Raw genomic sequence first — 17,347 nt, forward strand, 5'->3', positions numbered from 1 at the left:
CAGTCCAATGCTCTTAACGAACATTAATACCTTGCTCGGCGAAAGGTCATTCAGATCTTTTGAGGAGATAAACTGCGACCCAAAAATCGAGAATCTGATACGGTTAACGGCAGGGCAGTGGCATAAAACATGCTCAACCGTCTCTGCTTCCTCCGTACATAGTCGGCATTCAACATCGTCGGCTAAATCCAACAAGTTGAGGTGTGCTTTTAATCGGCAGTGCCCAGTAAAAACACCCATTAGAACTTTTATGCTACTACGGGCAAGTCCTAAAATATTCCCGGGTCTCATTCCAGGAGAACTGGTCCACAGTAGGCGAAGTCTCTCTTCAGCCCACAGTCCAATCCTATATTTGGCCATCGCAAATGATACACCAACTGCTGGTTCCGGTCCCACAAACGCTTCAGCGCTGCCATCTCGTGCTAGCTTATCTGCCGCTTCATTGCCAGCAACCCCAGAATGACCCGGAACCCAGATCAGAGAGACTCTGTTATCACAACTCAGTGTGTTTAATGTTCTCTTACAATCATTAACCAGAGCCGACACCGTTTTCACGGCTTGCAGCGCCTGGAGAGCGGCTTGACTGTCTGAGAAAATTCGTACTGTCACGTTCTTCACCCCTCTTTCAAGAAGGATTTTAGCACCCATGTCAATAGCAAATACTTCCGCCTGGAATACAGTACAGTACGTGCCCAGGCTGTAGGCTTGCTTAATTCGAGGTGTCTGGCAGTATACTCCTGCTCTTACCCCTTCAGGCGTTTTTGATCCATCTGTGTACAAGCAAATGTCTGCCCGAACCAGAGAATTTTCATTTTCGATCCAGGACTGCCGCTCAGGCAGTACAATCTGGTATCGAGTATTAATCACTGATAGTGATACCGCCAAATCTGACGGCATTGATAGCACAGTATCAGTGCTTATAATGTCTTCCGCAGCCCATTGGTAGGACATGTCGGAACAGTTTTGAGCATATTGCTTAAATCTGTAAATGGTTGTTCTAGCCACTTTCTCTATATGCAAATGCAGAGGAGATAGGCCAAGCAGAACCTCCATCGCTAGAGTTGGCGTTGTGCCTATCGCACCAGAGATTGCCAATCCAGCTACTCGTTGAATTCGTGAAAGTTTACTGATAACTGAAGTCTGTCGGACTTTCCTATACCAGGCTGCTGCTCCGTATGTGATCATAGGTCTAACCACAGTCACATAGAGCCAGTACAGTCTTTCAGGGGTAAGACCCCAATTTTTTCCACAAAGACTGCGACAAGTCCACAAGGATAGTCTAGCTTTGTGCAAAACTCCCTGCAAATGTCCATTCCATGACAGGGTTTTGTCTAGGATTATTCCTAGATATTTGACTTCCTTTGAGAAAGGAATTTCTTCACCTTGGATAGTTGGGCGGATTAGTCCATCCAACTTTCGCTTCCTGGTGAAGGGCACAACAATTGTCTTTTGCGGGTTTATTGAGAGGTTCTCTCCCTTACACCAAGCGCAAATGGTATCTAGTGTCACCTGGAGGACTTTAGATATCCTCGGCAAACAGGTTCCTTTGACCATAACGACAATGTCATCAGCATAAGCTTGTATTTCCACACCAACGGCTTCGACTATCGCAATCAGATCGTCAACTAGGAGGGACCAAAGCAGGGGAGATAACACCCCTCCCTGCGGGCAGCCACCTCCAGATATGTGTAGGTAAAATGTGAACTTTTTAAGAAGCATTTTGTGGACTGATGAAGCCAAATTTTTAACTAGAGGGATGTTTAATCCCAATAATATGCACTATTGGTCTAGTGAAAATGTATTTATTGTTCATCCCAGAAATCCTTAAATACAATTTAGTATTAATGTGTGGTGTGGTCTAATAGGGAGTCAAATAATTAGGCCTAGTTTTTATTAGGCACATTGGAGATACTTGAAGGTTATGGTTTGCAGCAGCTTATTAATGAACCAGCTCACATTACACCTGTTACTGAGATAAGTCTCTTCATGACTTTACTGATCATGAATTGATATATTTTTGCCTTAGTGTTCCGGATGAAGAGCGATTTTGCTCAATAGCAGCCGTTTAACTTGGTGTATGGAACTGATGATGTTGATGTGAAATTACAGTACTTTAACCATTTAATTTTAGCATTATTCGATGCTCATGCACCTGTAAAAAGCTTAAGGCTTAGTAAAAAATTTGGCTTACTCCCCTGCTTAGAGACATAATTAGGCTTAGAGATGGTCTTTACAGAAAACATAAAAAGTCTAAAACTGAACTAGCACTTAATGAATATAAATCTTTTAGAAAACATGTTGCACGCGCAATAGAGACCGAGCAGAAGGAGTACTATGAATCATCTTTTAAAAATAAAAGGGATCTCGAGAAATCACTAAGGCATCTGAATGTTATCAAATCAAAAGAGGTACTTCCACAACATTGAAAGCATTAATGATAATTTATGATCCAGACTTAGTTCAGGCTTATACTACTACGAAAAAGTCTACTTTTAATGAATTGTTTGCTTTTGCTTTTGTGTCAAATCTGGCAGAGTGGGATATGATGAACTCTCGGTTGTCTTTGAAGAAATCTCTGGTAACATCTTTGCCAAAGATTAAAAATCTTATGACATTTTCGGACCTGCGACCAATTAGTATTTTACCTGTTTTGTCTAAAGTATTAGAAAAAATTATGAATGATCAAATTCGGGAATTTGCTTAGGACACAGTCTGGATTTTGTGCTAACTACAGTCGCGCTTAACGCATATAGTTGATGACATATTGTTTCGGACCAAAATAGGCTTACTGGATTAGTTCTGCTAGACTACAGCAGGACCTTTGATACTGTCAATCATAGGATGTTATCAGCTATCTTATCCTTTATTCGGTTCAATGATTCTACTATGAGCATAATTGATAGTTATGTGTCTGAACTGCGAAGCTTCTAATCTTTCGACAGTTTCAGTCACATTTTTATGCGGACGATTCCCAAATCTATCTATCGTTCTTGCCTACAGCCATGGCCACTGCTCAAGCTCCACTAAACACTCGTTACGGGTAAACACATATTTAGATTTCAACTTAGAGGCACGTAGGCGAATGTATTTCCAACAAGATGAAGCTCCTTCCCATCTTTTGGCTTTTTCAAAACAGGTGGATAACAAACAATGGTCCAATATGTTGGCCCTCCAAGATCACCTGTCATAACTCCATTGGATTTTTACTGTTGGGGTTATGTCAAGGACGAAGTTTATAAAAGGAGTAATAATAATGCCCGAAAATGTATTGAACAAAATGGTGATTTATTTGCACATCTAATGTGAATTTCTTCTGTTTAAATAAAATAAGAATAAGCTGATAATTCAGTTATTTTCAATTTTAGGCCGATATTGCTTAAGGTCATAAGCATTTTGTCTTAAAAATGTTGTACAATATAAAAATATACAGGGTGTTCAATTTAAAAATAAAACACTATGTACCACCTGTTTAACTCATAATAGATTATTTTGCAAGGGATTATGATACAAATGGATAATTCACGTACTCTGTGTTTTAAATATTTTAAAGTTTGATTTTCCAGTCTCACATTGTTTGGTGGAGATTAATACACTACGACGTCTCCTATGTTTAATATGATTCGTTGTTTCATAAGACATGATGAACATTCCATGTCAGAAAAACTTCTCTATCACTTTTTCACTAGATAGAATAGATGCATTTAAGCAAATTACCGATTAGATTTATTATACAATGAAATTCAAATGAAAAGAAGACTTATTGGGTCAGCACCCACGCTAATATATTACGTAGAAAGCATCGAATACTACATAAGACTTTATTAAAACATTTTAAAAGCCAACAGTAGCACCGAACAAAGCGTCAACAGAAGCGAGATGAGAATGGATCCCGCCTTAACGTCTCCACTTATACTAATACATCTACCAATATATCCTTTTGTTTCGAAGAGCCACTTATCTAAAGTGCCGCGTCCCAACGTGAGGTTATGGAGCGTACCTGCCTCGCTATCGTTGATTCCTGTAGATGCTCGTACCATTCGGTTTGTTCACATAGATATCGCAAATTCATTATTCGTGTAAACTTGCAGTTCATTCCATCTCTAGTAGTTATAAATCATCATGACAGGCGATAGCTTTTTCTCGTGGAAGTTTGATTTTATAACTTAAAGTATCTCTAGTAAAAGTCCATACAAAAACAGGTTGTCTAGATACTCTTAGAAATCTAGTTAAGTCTCTTGATATGCTTGGAAATTATTTTAAAATTTTTGAAAGTACCTAGAAATTATTGGAAACTGTTAGATATCCGTAAATATCTTTGGAAAACTTTATAAAATCCTTTGGAATCACTTAAAAATCTCCACTAATTTTGGAAATATCTGAATAATTCTGTAAATCCTAAAGATTAGTGCATAAATGCTCTTTGAAACTCTAACTGTTCTTTAGGAATATCATTTAATTCTCGTTACTTATAAAGCTGTAGTAAAAACTGAATACTGCTTGAAGAAGACCAAATATTGCGTCCAGAAGACTAGACTGCTAAAGGACTGCTAACCATATACCACTTTAGATTTGCTGAAATATACTGCTTGCTACTGACATACTGCTAATGGAAGATTTCATATCTACAGTTTGGCAAATGTAGCAAACAATGAGATAAATCTTGACTTATCTCAAAAACTAATTGAGATATCATCATGAAATAAAAAACGTTTTAAAGCAAATTTGATGAAGATTTAATGTGCCATAAATATTTTGTTATTTTACATAAACGTCGTTGTTATGATTTTTTAAATCAAACTTGGCATGTTTGATTATTCCAAGCTGTATCTCAAGAACAAATTGAGATATCATTATGAAATAAAGAACGTTTTAAAGCAAATTTAATAAAGATTTAATGTGCTATAAATAATTTCTTATTGTACATAAACCTCGTTGCTATGATTTTTTAAATCCAACTCTGCATATTGGATTGTTGTAGATGTGAAATACAAATTTTAAAAAATCGTATCTCAAGAACGCATTGAGATATAATCATGAAATAAAACTCATTTTGGAGCAAATTTGATGATGATTGAATGTACCATAAATAATATCTTGTTTTCTATAAACATCGTTGTTATGATGTTTTAAATCCAACTCTGCATGTTTGATTGTTATAGATATGAAATATAAATTTTAAAATATCGTATCTTAAGAACGAATTGAGATATCATTATGAAATAAAGAACGTTTTAAAGCAAATTTAATGAAGATTTGATGTGCTATAAATAATTTCTTATTTTGCATTATTTTGCAACATCATTGTTATGAGTTTTTATTCCAACTCTACACGTTTGGTTGTTATAGATATGAAATATAAATTAAAAAAAATCTTATCTTAAGAACGAATTGAGGTATCATCATGAAACAAAGAACATTTTAAAGCAAATTCGAAGAAGATTTAATGTGCCACAAATAATTTCTTATTTTTCATAAACGTCGTTGTTATGATTATTTAAATCCAATTGAGCATGTTTGATTGTTATAGACATGAAATATAAATTTAAAAATATCATATCTTAAGAACGAATTGAGATATCAGTATGAAATAAAGAACGTTTTAAAGCAAATTTAATAAAGATTTAATGTGCTATAAATAATTAATAAGATTTTTTAAACCCAACTTTACATGTTTGGTTGTTATAGATAACAAGCATAAATTTAAAAAAATCGTATCTTAAGAACGAGTTGAGATATCATCATGAAACAAAGAACATTTTAAAGCAAATTCGAAGAAGATTTAATGTGCCACAAATAATTTCTTATTTTTCATAAACGTCGTTGTTATGATTATTTAAATCCAATTGAGTATGTTTGATTGTTATAGACATGAAATATAAATTTAAAAATATCGTATCTTAAGAACGAATTGAGATATCATTATGAAATAAAAAACGTTTTAAAGCGAATTTAATGAAGATTTGATGTGCTATAAATAATTTCTTATTTTGCATAAACATCCTTGTTATGATTTTTTAAAACCCAACTTTACATGTTTGGTTGTTATAAATAACAAATATAAACTTAAAAAAATCGTATCTTAAGAACGAATTGAGATATCATCATGAAACAAAGAACATTTTAAAGCAAATTCGAAGTAGATTTAGTGTACCACAAATAATTTCTTATTTTTCATAAACGTCGTTGTTATGATTTTTTAAATCCAACTCTACACGTTTGGTTGTTATAGATATGAAATATAAATTTTAAAAAATCGTATCTTAAGAACGAATTGAGATATCATCATGAAACAAAGAACATTTTAAAGCAAATTCGAAGAAGATTTAATGTGCCACAAATAATTTCTTATTTTTCATAAACGTCGTTGTTATGGCTATTTAAATCCAATTAAGCATGTTTGATTGTTATAGACATGAAATATAAATTTAAAAATATCGTATCTTAAGAACGAATTGAGATATCATTATGAAATAAAAAACGTTTTAAAGCAAATTTAATAAAGATTTAATGTGCTATAAATAATTAATAAGATTTTTTAAACCCAACTTTACATGTTTGGTTGTTATAGATAAAAAATATAAATTTAAAAAAATCGTATCTTAAGAACGAATTGAGATATCATCATGAAACAAAGAACATTTTAAAGCAAATTCGACGAAGTTTTAATATGCCACAAATAATTTTTTATTTTTCATAAACGTCGTTGTTACGATTATTTAAATCCAATTAAGCATGTTTGATTGTTATAGACATGAAATATAAATTTAAAAATATCGTATCTTAAGAACGAATTGAGATGTCATCATGAAACAAAGAACATTTTAAAGCAAATTCGAAGAAGATTTAATGTGCCACAAATAATTTCTTATTTTTCATAAACGTCGTTGTTATGATTTTTTAAATCCAATTGAGCATGTTTGATTGTTATAGACATGAAATATAAATTTAAAAATATCGTATCTTAAGAACGAATTGAGATATCATTATGAATTAAAGAACGTTTTAAAGCAAATTTAATAAAGATTTAATGTGCTATAAATAATTTATAAGATTTTTTAAACCCAACTTTACATGTTTGGTTGTTATAGATATGAAATATAAATTTTAAATAATTGTATCTCGAGAACGAATTGAGATATCATCATGAAATAAAGATCGTTTTAAAGTAAATTTAATGAAGATTTAATGTGCCATAAACAATTTCTTATTTTGCATAAACATCGTTGTTATAATTTTTTAAATTCAACTCTTCATGTTTGATTGTTATGAAATATAAATTTAAAAATATCGTATCTTAAGAACGAATTGAGATATCATCATGAAACAAAGAACATTTTAAAGCAACTTCGAAGAAGATTTAATATGCCACAAATAATTTCTTATTTTTCATAAACGTCGTTGTTATGATTATTTAAATCCAATTAAGCATGTTTGATTGTTATAGATATGAAATATAAATTTAAAAATATCGTATCTTAAGAACGAATTGAGATATCATTATGAAGTAAAGAAAGTTTTAAAGCAAATTTAATGAAGATTTGATGTGCTATAAATAATTTCTTATTCTGCATAAACATCCTTGTCATGATTTTTTAAACCCAACTCTATACGTTTGGTTGTTATAGATTTGAAATATAAATTTAAAAAAATCGTATCTTAAGAACGAATTGAGATATCATTATGAAGTAAAGAACGTTTTAAAGCAAATTTAATGAAGATTTGATGTGCTATAAATAATTTCTTATTTTGCATAATCATCCTTGTCATGATTTTTTACACCCAACTCTACACGTTTGGTTGTTATAGATATGAAATATAAATTTAAAAAAATCGTATCTTAAGAACGAATTGAGATATCATCATGAAACAAAGAACATTTTAAAGCAACTTCGAAGAAGATTTAATATGCCACAAATAATTTCTTATTTTTCATAAATGTTGTTGTTATGATTATTTAAATCCAATTAAGCATGTTTGATTGTTATAGATATGAAATATAAATTTAAAAATATCGTATCTTAAGAACGAATTGAGATATCATTATGAAGTAAACAACGTTTTAAAGCAAATTTAATGAAGATTTGATGTGCTATAAATAATTTCTTATTCTGCATAAACATCCTTGTCATGATTTTTTAAACCCAACTCTACACGTTTGGTTGCTATAGATTTGAAATATAAATTTAAAAAAATCGTATCTTAAGAACGAATTGAGATGTCATCATGAAACAAAGAACATTTTAAAGCAAATTCGAAGAAGATTTAATGTGCCACAAATAATTTCTTATTGTTCATAAACGTCGTTGTTATGATTATTTAAATCCAATTCAGCATGTTTGATTGTTGTAGACATGAAATATAAATTTAAAAATATCGTATCTTAAGAACGAATTGAGATATCATTATGAAATAAAGAACGTTTTAAAGCAAATTTAATGAAGATTTGATGTGCTATAAATAATTTCTTATTTTACATAAACATCCTTGCCATGATTTTTTAAACCCAACTCTACACGTTTGGTTGTTATAGATTTGAAATATAAATTTAAAAAAATCGTATCTTAAGAACGAATTGAGATGTCATCATGAAACAAAGAACATTTTAAAGCAAATTCGAAGAAGATTTAATATGCCACAAATAATTTTTTATTTTTCATAAACGTCGTTGTTAAGATTATTTAAATCCAATTGAGCATGGTTGATTGTTATAGACATGAAATATAAATTTAAAAATATCGTATCTTAAGAACGAATTGAGATATCATTATGAAATAGAGAATGTTTTAAAGCAAATTTAATAAAGATTTGATGTGCTATAAATAATTTCTTATTTTACATAAACATCCTTGCCATGATTTTTTAAACCCAACTCTACACGTTTGGTTGTTATAGATTTGAAATATAAATTTAAAAAAATCGTATCTTAAGAACGAATTGAGATGTCATCATGAAACAAAGAACATTTTAAAGCAAATTCGAAGAAGATTTAATATGCCACAAATAATTTTTTATTTTTCATAAACGTCGTTGTTATAATTATTTAAATCCAATTGAGCATGTTTGATTGTTATAGACATGAAATATAAATTTAAAAATATCATATCTCAAGAACGAATTGAGATATCAGTATGAAATAAAGAACGTTTTAAAGCAAATTTAATAAAGATTTAATGTGCTATAAATAATTTCTTATTTTGCATAAACATCCTTGTTATGATTTTTTAAACCCAACTCTACACGTTTGGTTGTTATAGATTTGAAATATAAATTTAAAAAAATCGTATCTTAAGAACGAATTGAGATGTCATCATGAAACAAAGAACATTTTAAAGCAAATTCGAAGAAGATTTAATATGCCACAAATAATTTTTTATTTTTCATAAACGTCGTTGTTATAATTATTTAAATCCAATTGAGCATGTTTGATTGTTATAGACATGAAATATAAATTTAAAAATATCATATCTCAAGAACGAATTGAGATATCAGTATGAAATAAAGAACGTTTTAAAGCAAATTTAATAAAGATTTAATGTGCTATAAATAATTTCTTATTTTGCATAAACATCCTTGTTATGATTTTTTAAACCCAACTCTACACGTTTGGTTGTTATAGATTTGAAATATAAATTTAAAAAAATCGTATCTTAAGAACGAATTGAGATGTCATCATGAAACAAAGAACATTTTAAAGCAAATTCGAAGAAGATTTAATGTGCCACAAATAATTTCTTATTTTTCATAAACGTCGTTGTTATGATTATTTAAATCCAATTGAGCATGTTTGATTGTTATAGACATGAAATATAAATTTAAAAATATCGTATCTTAAGAACGAATTGAGATATCAGTATGAAATAAAGAACGTTTTAAAGCAAATTTAATGAAGATTTGATGTGCTATAAATAATTTCTTATTTTGCATAAACATCCTTGTCATGATTTTTTAAACCCAACTCTGCATGTTTAATTGTTGTTTTAGAAATCTTAAAAGCGTAATAAGTTCTCAACTGCGCATAAAAATATCGGAAAAACCAGAGTTTTCATAAGTCGCAACTTTGTGTTCCTTGTTATTTGTTTGTTTGGCCGTATTTTACGTACTTCTCGCTCACGAGTACCTTTACTCGAAATTAAAGAACCGAGAGATTGAAGATTTGTGATAAACAAACTCAGGGACGCTTTAAATTTGGAGTTTTTCATTACTCAAAAATTTTAGTTTTGCTTCAAATTATCCATTTTTATTTTCGTTTCAACGTTGCGAATTATTCCCAAAATTAAATTATTTATTTTCGTATGTAAAAAAAACAAAGTAATTATTTAAAGCGAAACTGCATTATAACAAAACCAAAAATCGTTTTAGACACAAAGCTTTATGGAGTAATTTGTTTTTAATGTATACGATGTCAAAGCGAGTTTAAAACTAACGGTAAACATTTTTTAGGAAACGAATATTTGCGTTGTTCGGAAAGTATTGATTTTGAATTTTACGGCGTTGTAAAAAAATTTATTCGGTATCAAAAAGCTCCGTTTTTATAATAATAACGTTTTTAACCCGCAATTTTTATAAACGAATTTTATTTGTTTTTTTTTGTTTTAGATTTCGAAGCTATAAAAGGAAAATGCTGACAGCGTACATATTTCAATGTAAGTGTTACCAAACTCGAATATCATCACATAACATGTTATAACGGCGCAAAAATTTCAAATAAAACTTTTAATTTGAAGTTTAAATAAAATTTTTGCTTTGTACAAGCATTAAGTTGAAATGGTTGAGGTCGCAAAATTTCAGTAAATTCAAATTCTGAAAGTGACCCTTGCGTTGCCGTCGTGGACAGTTAAATTCCAGTGCAGACGTTAAATTTATGATTTACATTGGGAACTATAAAACATTTACATTTAGTTATTTAGTTACGTAAATCTCGTTTAAAACATGAGAAAGTTTTAGAAATGATTATTTGCAGAATAAATCTAAACAATTTTAAGAAGTTACCACTTCGCTCGATAACGAGGAGTCATTTGATTTTCTTCTACATTAACCCATCACTGATGGAGCTTCTTAATTTTTTGATTCCAATCCTCTGAAGCAATTTGCAAAATTCTATCTGCCATTGAACAGCAAATGTATCTATCGGAATACTGCTGACGAATTACTCAACTTTTTGGAAGAACTTAGCTCTGATGACGAGGAATATTTACAAGTAAATGGTACAGATATAGATGATGCATCAAGTGGTAAAGAAATTGGTTAAAACAATAAATACTGCTACTAGATTGAACAGTTGTTTGGACAACATATTTGTTAACTTTTCTGCGACTACATGCCAAGCTAAGGTTGTCAATTGTGATCTGTCGGATCATCATGCCACTGCCAATTGAGTGTGTTGATCGTGTCGACTAACTCAGGCTGGAACTATAAGTTTTTTCAATGAATTTAGTGCCATAAGCTGGGATTTTTTGAATGACGATTATTTAGAAATGAATGCCAAATTCGAGCTTTTCCATCTTAAATTTATGGATTAGCTATCCTGAACGCCAATGCCAATCGAGAAATAGAGATAATGGTATTATGTGGTTTAATGATTCTTTAAGAAACATGAGACAAAGCTTTCAATTTGTTTGCAATTTATATAAAAAGTACAAGACAGGTAATTTGCTAACCCTGAAAAATCACAATACAGGACAGCTTTAGAGACTGCCAAAACTCAGGCAGCTTCACAGTGTATAAAACAATCAACCAATAGGATGAAGTCTAGCTGGAATGTAATAAATGGAAATATAGGCCATCGAAAGAAATCTTCAGCTACCTTTGATCCTGATACATTAAATAGGTGCTTGGTTGATTTACCGGAAAAGTTAGTTGAATCTCTTCCAACTAATTAATAAATTTCCGAAATATTGACTGCCAGAATCAAAATCAAAAGAATGATGACGATTTTTCTTCAGACGACGAAATTCCTCTTTCAGCTTTGAGAAAATACGAAAAAAGAGAAAAGTTATAAATGGACGGATAACAACTTGGAGCCTAATAATATAATTTTTAATGGCCAAGTAGATGAAAATGATAACGATATAAGTCCTTTGGAGCTGTTTTCTTTTCTTTGATGATGAAATACTGGATCTAATAGTAATCGAAAGTAATCGTTATGCAAATCAGAAGAATCACCACCTTAGAATAGAGAAAACAGAAATAAAAGCATTCATTCTATTAATATTAATATATTCTTTATTGTGCTAATAAGAAACTTACACTCTTTATACTCGTCAATCTGTAGTACAATAAAATATCAATTAATTAATTAAAATATAATCAAACGACCCTACAAACCACAAAATTACAGTATACAAAAAAAGAGAAAATGAATCTCAAGCACTAAATAGGTCTACGGAGGTCTCAAGGAATTCCCGTATAAAATAGAATCCCTTCTTTAGCAAGAATGCTTTTAACCTCCCAAGCAACTCGTCCGCTGGAAGAGCTCTCACACTATGTGGCAGGTGATTATACAATTTCTGTCCCATGTATATAGAACCTGATTGTGTCTTGCATAACCGCGCAAAGTCTGGGTAGAGGTCTTCTCTCCCACGCGTTTCATACGGGTGAATATCACCGTGCATCCTTAAGGTCGCGGTTCAATCACGTGATGTTCGCAAAAGTGCAAAAAAAATTTGTATAGTTCCGCTGTTGGTTAAAAGAGGTCGTCGAGAGTTCAATTCAGTTATTCATAGCGACGCTTTTTTATATCAGCTTACAATTAGTCATCCTACCGTTGAAATATTTTATTCATTGAGGAATATATTCTGGTTTAGCCTTACGCGATGCCTATTCTCGATATTATTTGGTGTTCTTTTTTTTTTTTTTGCGAAATGTTAATATTGTTATAGTTGGTGTTATTTTCATAACTTAACAACTAATTACTTTTAAACAATTAATTTTTATTTTCAATTATTTATTCAAATATTTCTATTACCTAAATTTTGGTTAACACAAATTTTTTTTACCAGTGTTAGATCCTAACTCAACATTAACAATATATTAAACATTTTCGACCCAATTCCACAGGAATCAGATTTTTGGCCATATACAGGGTGGATCAGTTTTTAATCGGGAAGCTTTACTAGGATGTAGTACTTGCCAAAATAACACAAGTTTTTTATATAAACATAGGGTCCCAACTCTTTTGTTTTCGAGCTATGAGCTGTCAAAGTTGAGCCAAAAATTTACATTTTATCTTTTATTTCGAGTATAAGTAAACCATAGAATTTGAATTTTTGTATGTATGTACTACTGGCTGATACCTTATTTTCAACCATACCTTAAACTTCCCTAGCACCCTCTAAGGGGATGCAATTCACCATCCCCTTGATTTATTTTATAAGAACTTTTTAACGCTATGTAATATTAACATAAAAAAATATGGGTTATAAGCACATACTTTAGTGGTACTTTTTTGTCTCTTTAGTATTTTCTTTAAGGTGGCGATTCGAACCTCTTGGGTTCATAAAATTGATAAAAAAATCGGTTTAATTTCGTCAGTCAATGATTAATATTTCAACAATATTCATGCATTTAATTTTACAACATTACTGAATTCGTCACTTGATTATATTGTATGCAGGGTGTTTCGGTGACTCGGGGAATAAATTTAACCACATATACTAGAGCGAAAATGATGACGATTCATGTAAAAAAAAATAGTAAAAGTCTTCAAATTTCAAAGATACAGGCCATCAAAGTTAGGAAATTTTAACACATTTTTCCAAATATCTTAAACACTATTTACAGTAAAGCGCTGAAATTTGGTACAGTATAAATCAATGTCGTGTAAAATTGTTAGGCAATTTATGAGTTGGATCGGTCCGCGGGAACAATGCTTACCGGCTGTTCCTAAAGTTTGTTTGCTCAGAACTTTTTTATTCTTTCATAACCCTACATTTATTTTTGCAGTTTCTAATAGTAAATTTAGTTTAGAAACTTTTATTACTCTTAGATAATATTCATAAAAATCACCGTTTTCGTGTTAAATCCAAAAATGTTGGGTTCCGATTTCAATAGTGCTATTACTAAAAAAAAGAAATCTAAGTTTTTGAACATCCTTTAGTATTTTTTATTACTTGTCTTGTTATTTTATGTACTTTTCTTATTATTCCTGTTAGTGTTGATTTTTAATTTATTGTTTTTGAGTTCTTTTATTAAACCAACTAAAGCAAATTAAAAATGTGATTTAGCTAAATCTACACTTGGACATGTTGCATACATAATAGTTATGACAGCTCAGTTCGATTTTCACTTGTCATTGCTAATTCAAATTATTTATTTATTTATTTTTTTTAGTGTTATTGAATTCGGAGCCTAACATTTTTGCATTTAATACGGAAACGGTGGTTTTTATCAATATTCTCTAAGAGTGATAAAAGTTTCTAAACTAAATTTACTATTAGAAAATGCAAAAATAAATGTAGGGTAATGATAGGATAAAAAAGTTCTGAGCAAACAAACTTTATGAACAGCCTGTATAGCATTGTTCCCGCGCACCGATCCAACTCAAAAATTGCCTAATGATTTTACGTGATGTTAGTTTACGCTGTACCAAATTTCAACGCTTTACCATAAATAGTGTTTAAGATATTTAGAAAAATGTGTTAAAATTTCATAACTTTAATGGCCTGTATCTTTGCAATTTGAGGACTTTTACTAATTTTTTTTTACATGAATCGTCATCATTTTCACTCTAGTATATGTGGTTACATTTATTCCCCGAGTCACCGAAACACCCTGTATATGATGGTTTTTTATTGTGAAATAGTTTTGTAAAAATTGTTATTCTAAGATGGTTTTTTTATTGTAAAATAAAATTAAAGTTGTTATTGATTTCTATTATTTTTTATAATGTAGAACCGTTTTTTTTTTGTGAATAAATAGTATTATTGTTATCTATGTCTATTACAAATTATTATTACTTTACTTTAGATTATTTATGTTCTTATATCTTGATAACAATTTGCTGTGTTATTTTTTACTTTCTCAGTGTTAATATAATCACTAAAAATTAGGGCGGAAGGACTGTGATCAGCAACTCATTCATAATTGCCTACAAATCTTCTTTCTGTTATATATATTTATTTACTCAGTAGTTAAAAGAGAAATTGGCCATGAACAAATGTTATTACCAACTCAAGATTAGTAATCAATTTATAATACGTTTTATAACATTTTATTGGCAATTAATTATTTTTTATATTTATTTTTTTTTTAAATTTTTAATTAGTACCTAAAGCCATCTACAAAGTAATTGCCAAAGGTTTACTTAGTACTGTTTTGTCGATTTTAGGCAACCCATTTTACACCTTTTCGTAATGACTAAAAATTGAGACAAAATCGCATATCTTCAGAAAAAACACATTCATGAAATAATCATACAGCTATTGCACTTTTACGAATACGGAATCTGTTCCTAAGATACATAAGCATTAGATGACATATTTGCCACCTCGTTTAAGTCCCTAATCTCTTCTAGAGAACGATTTGTATTAAGCCCTTATTATGACTAACTTTCGTAATTTATTTCTGTCAGCGTCATGATTATTTTAGAATACTAAATATGTCATTCCGTAGAGTAATATATGTACTTCAAGCCTACGTATTTACTTTTTTATAAATATGTAGCATTAAGTCGTGAATGTACATCTACGTAACCTCTCCCGGCGTATATAAAAATGGACGCTTTGAACCGCCCCCTTAAGGAGTTCATGCTCTCCAAGATGTATCCCACCCAGCGAAGGACGTACAGAGATGGAATGGTGAGTATAGACTGCGCAATAAAAGCATTTCTGAAATCATCACGATAACCTAAACCCGTTACTATTCTTACCGCCCTGCGCTGCAGCCCGAACCTGTGAGCAGCTTCAGGGGCTGCTCCCCATGCTAGTATAGAGTAAGACAGTATGGAATGAACAAATACAAAATAAGCACTTTTTACTACTTCTGGCGTAACAGTTACTGCAAGCCGCCTTAGGAGAAATATATTACGGTTAACTTTTTTGCCCATCTCCACACTATGTTCGTGAAAACGCAATGCAGGAGCGGCGCTGTAGAGGCCCAAAAACTTGGTTACATCGGGACAAGGAGCGTCGATCTGCCTCAATGTGAACGGAAGTGTGACAGTTTTATTTTCATTAAGACAAAGCTCGTTCGCAAGGCACCAGTCCCGCGCCCTCGACAGAGCCAACTCAGCCCCACTAGCAGTATCATCCCTATTTCTACCTCTTATTAAGACTGTAGCATCATCAGCATATAGGATGCAATCACAGTTATCAAGACCTGCTTTTATGTAATAAGCAAAATCATTGAAGAACAACAGAAATAAGAGATTGATCCTTGTGGTCCTTGTGGTACATCGGCAAGGAGTCAGATGTAGAGTTATTAACTCTTGTCACCTGCGTCCTCCCGTTTAGATATGAGTGAATGAGACTGATAGAAAGATCATCAAAGTGATATATATTTATTAATTTATGTATTAGAATAGTATGCGATACACAATCAAAGGCACGAGACAGGTTCAAGAACAAAGAAATACAATACTCGCCATTCTCGAAAGTATCCATGCAAACATTCGTTAACTTTATTATTGCATCCTCCGCACATTTACCCCCCTGAAATCCAAATTGATTATCATACAATATATTATATTTTTTTACGTGAGACATTATTCGAATATAGATCGCTCGCTCATACACCTTGGAGAACACGGGAAGGATGCTAATCGGTCTATAATTAGTGACCTCGCTCTTGCTACCACTTTTAAACACCGGCACAACAGAGGCTTTCTTCAGGCTGTCAGGGAATATTCCCTCCTTAAATGCAGTATTAATTAATTTACATAAAGGAAGAATATATAAGCTTATGTTATTTTTTATGAAGTTAACTAACAGGCCGAAGATATCTCTAGATGGATTATTTTTTAGGCCGCGAAAAATTTCGCGAACCTCATTAAATCACAAATTACTCGGAATAGTGCAAGCACTGGTATGATCATTTCGTACTCCAGTTAAGTTTCGAACAATAGTTACAGGCATGTTCACAAAATAATTATTTACTTCATCTGGATTCAGATCCAAGCACTGACTCTCTCTGTCCCTCCGCTAAGCATTAATCAGTTTCCATGCGGCACAAGATTTGTTACTTGAATTTTCGATAAAAGAGTTAGTCGCGTTAATTTTCGCTTCGGATATAGCTTTCCGATAGATAGCTCTTGTAGTGTTTCGTAAATAAAGTAAGTTATTTATTTTATAACAACTATACAATTCACAAAGCAGGTTGTACCTAGACGTCAAGTCCGATAATGGCTGGCTAA

The 17,347-nt window shown here is 31.4% G+C and overlaps 1 protein-coding gene across 4 annotated transcripts in view; it reads left to right on the forward strand.

Moving 5' to 3' along the window:
- The window catches only part of LOC111419570 (Shaker cognate w), a 218,128-nt gene that overhangs the window by 90,347 nt on the left and 110,434 nt on the right, over window positions 1–17,347 (forward strand). For all 4 annotated transcript variants that reach the window (XM_071195836.1, XM_071195837.1, XM_071195839.1 and 1 more), the window contains exon 2: window positions 10,597–10,643. The gene's annotated coding sequence lies outside the window, so the exon portion shown is untranslated. The remainder of the gene's footprint in view (window positions 1–10,596; window positions 10,644–17,347) is intronic.

Source organism: Onthophagus taurus, chromosome 5, assembly GCF_036711975.1.
Source record: "Onthophagus taurus isolate NC chromosome 5, IU_Otau_3.0, whole genome shotgun sequence".
NCBI classification, from domain to species: domain Eukaryota; kingdom Metazoa; phylum Arthropoda; class Insecta; order Coleoptera; family Scarabaeidae; genus Onthophagus; species Onthophagus taurus.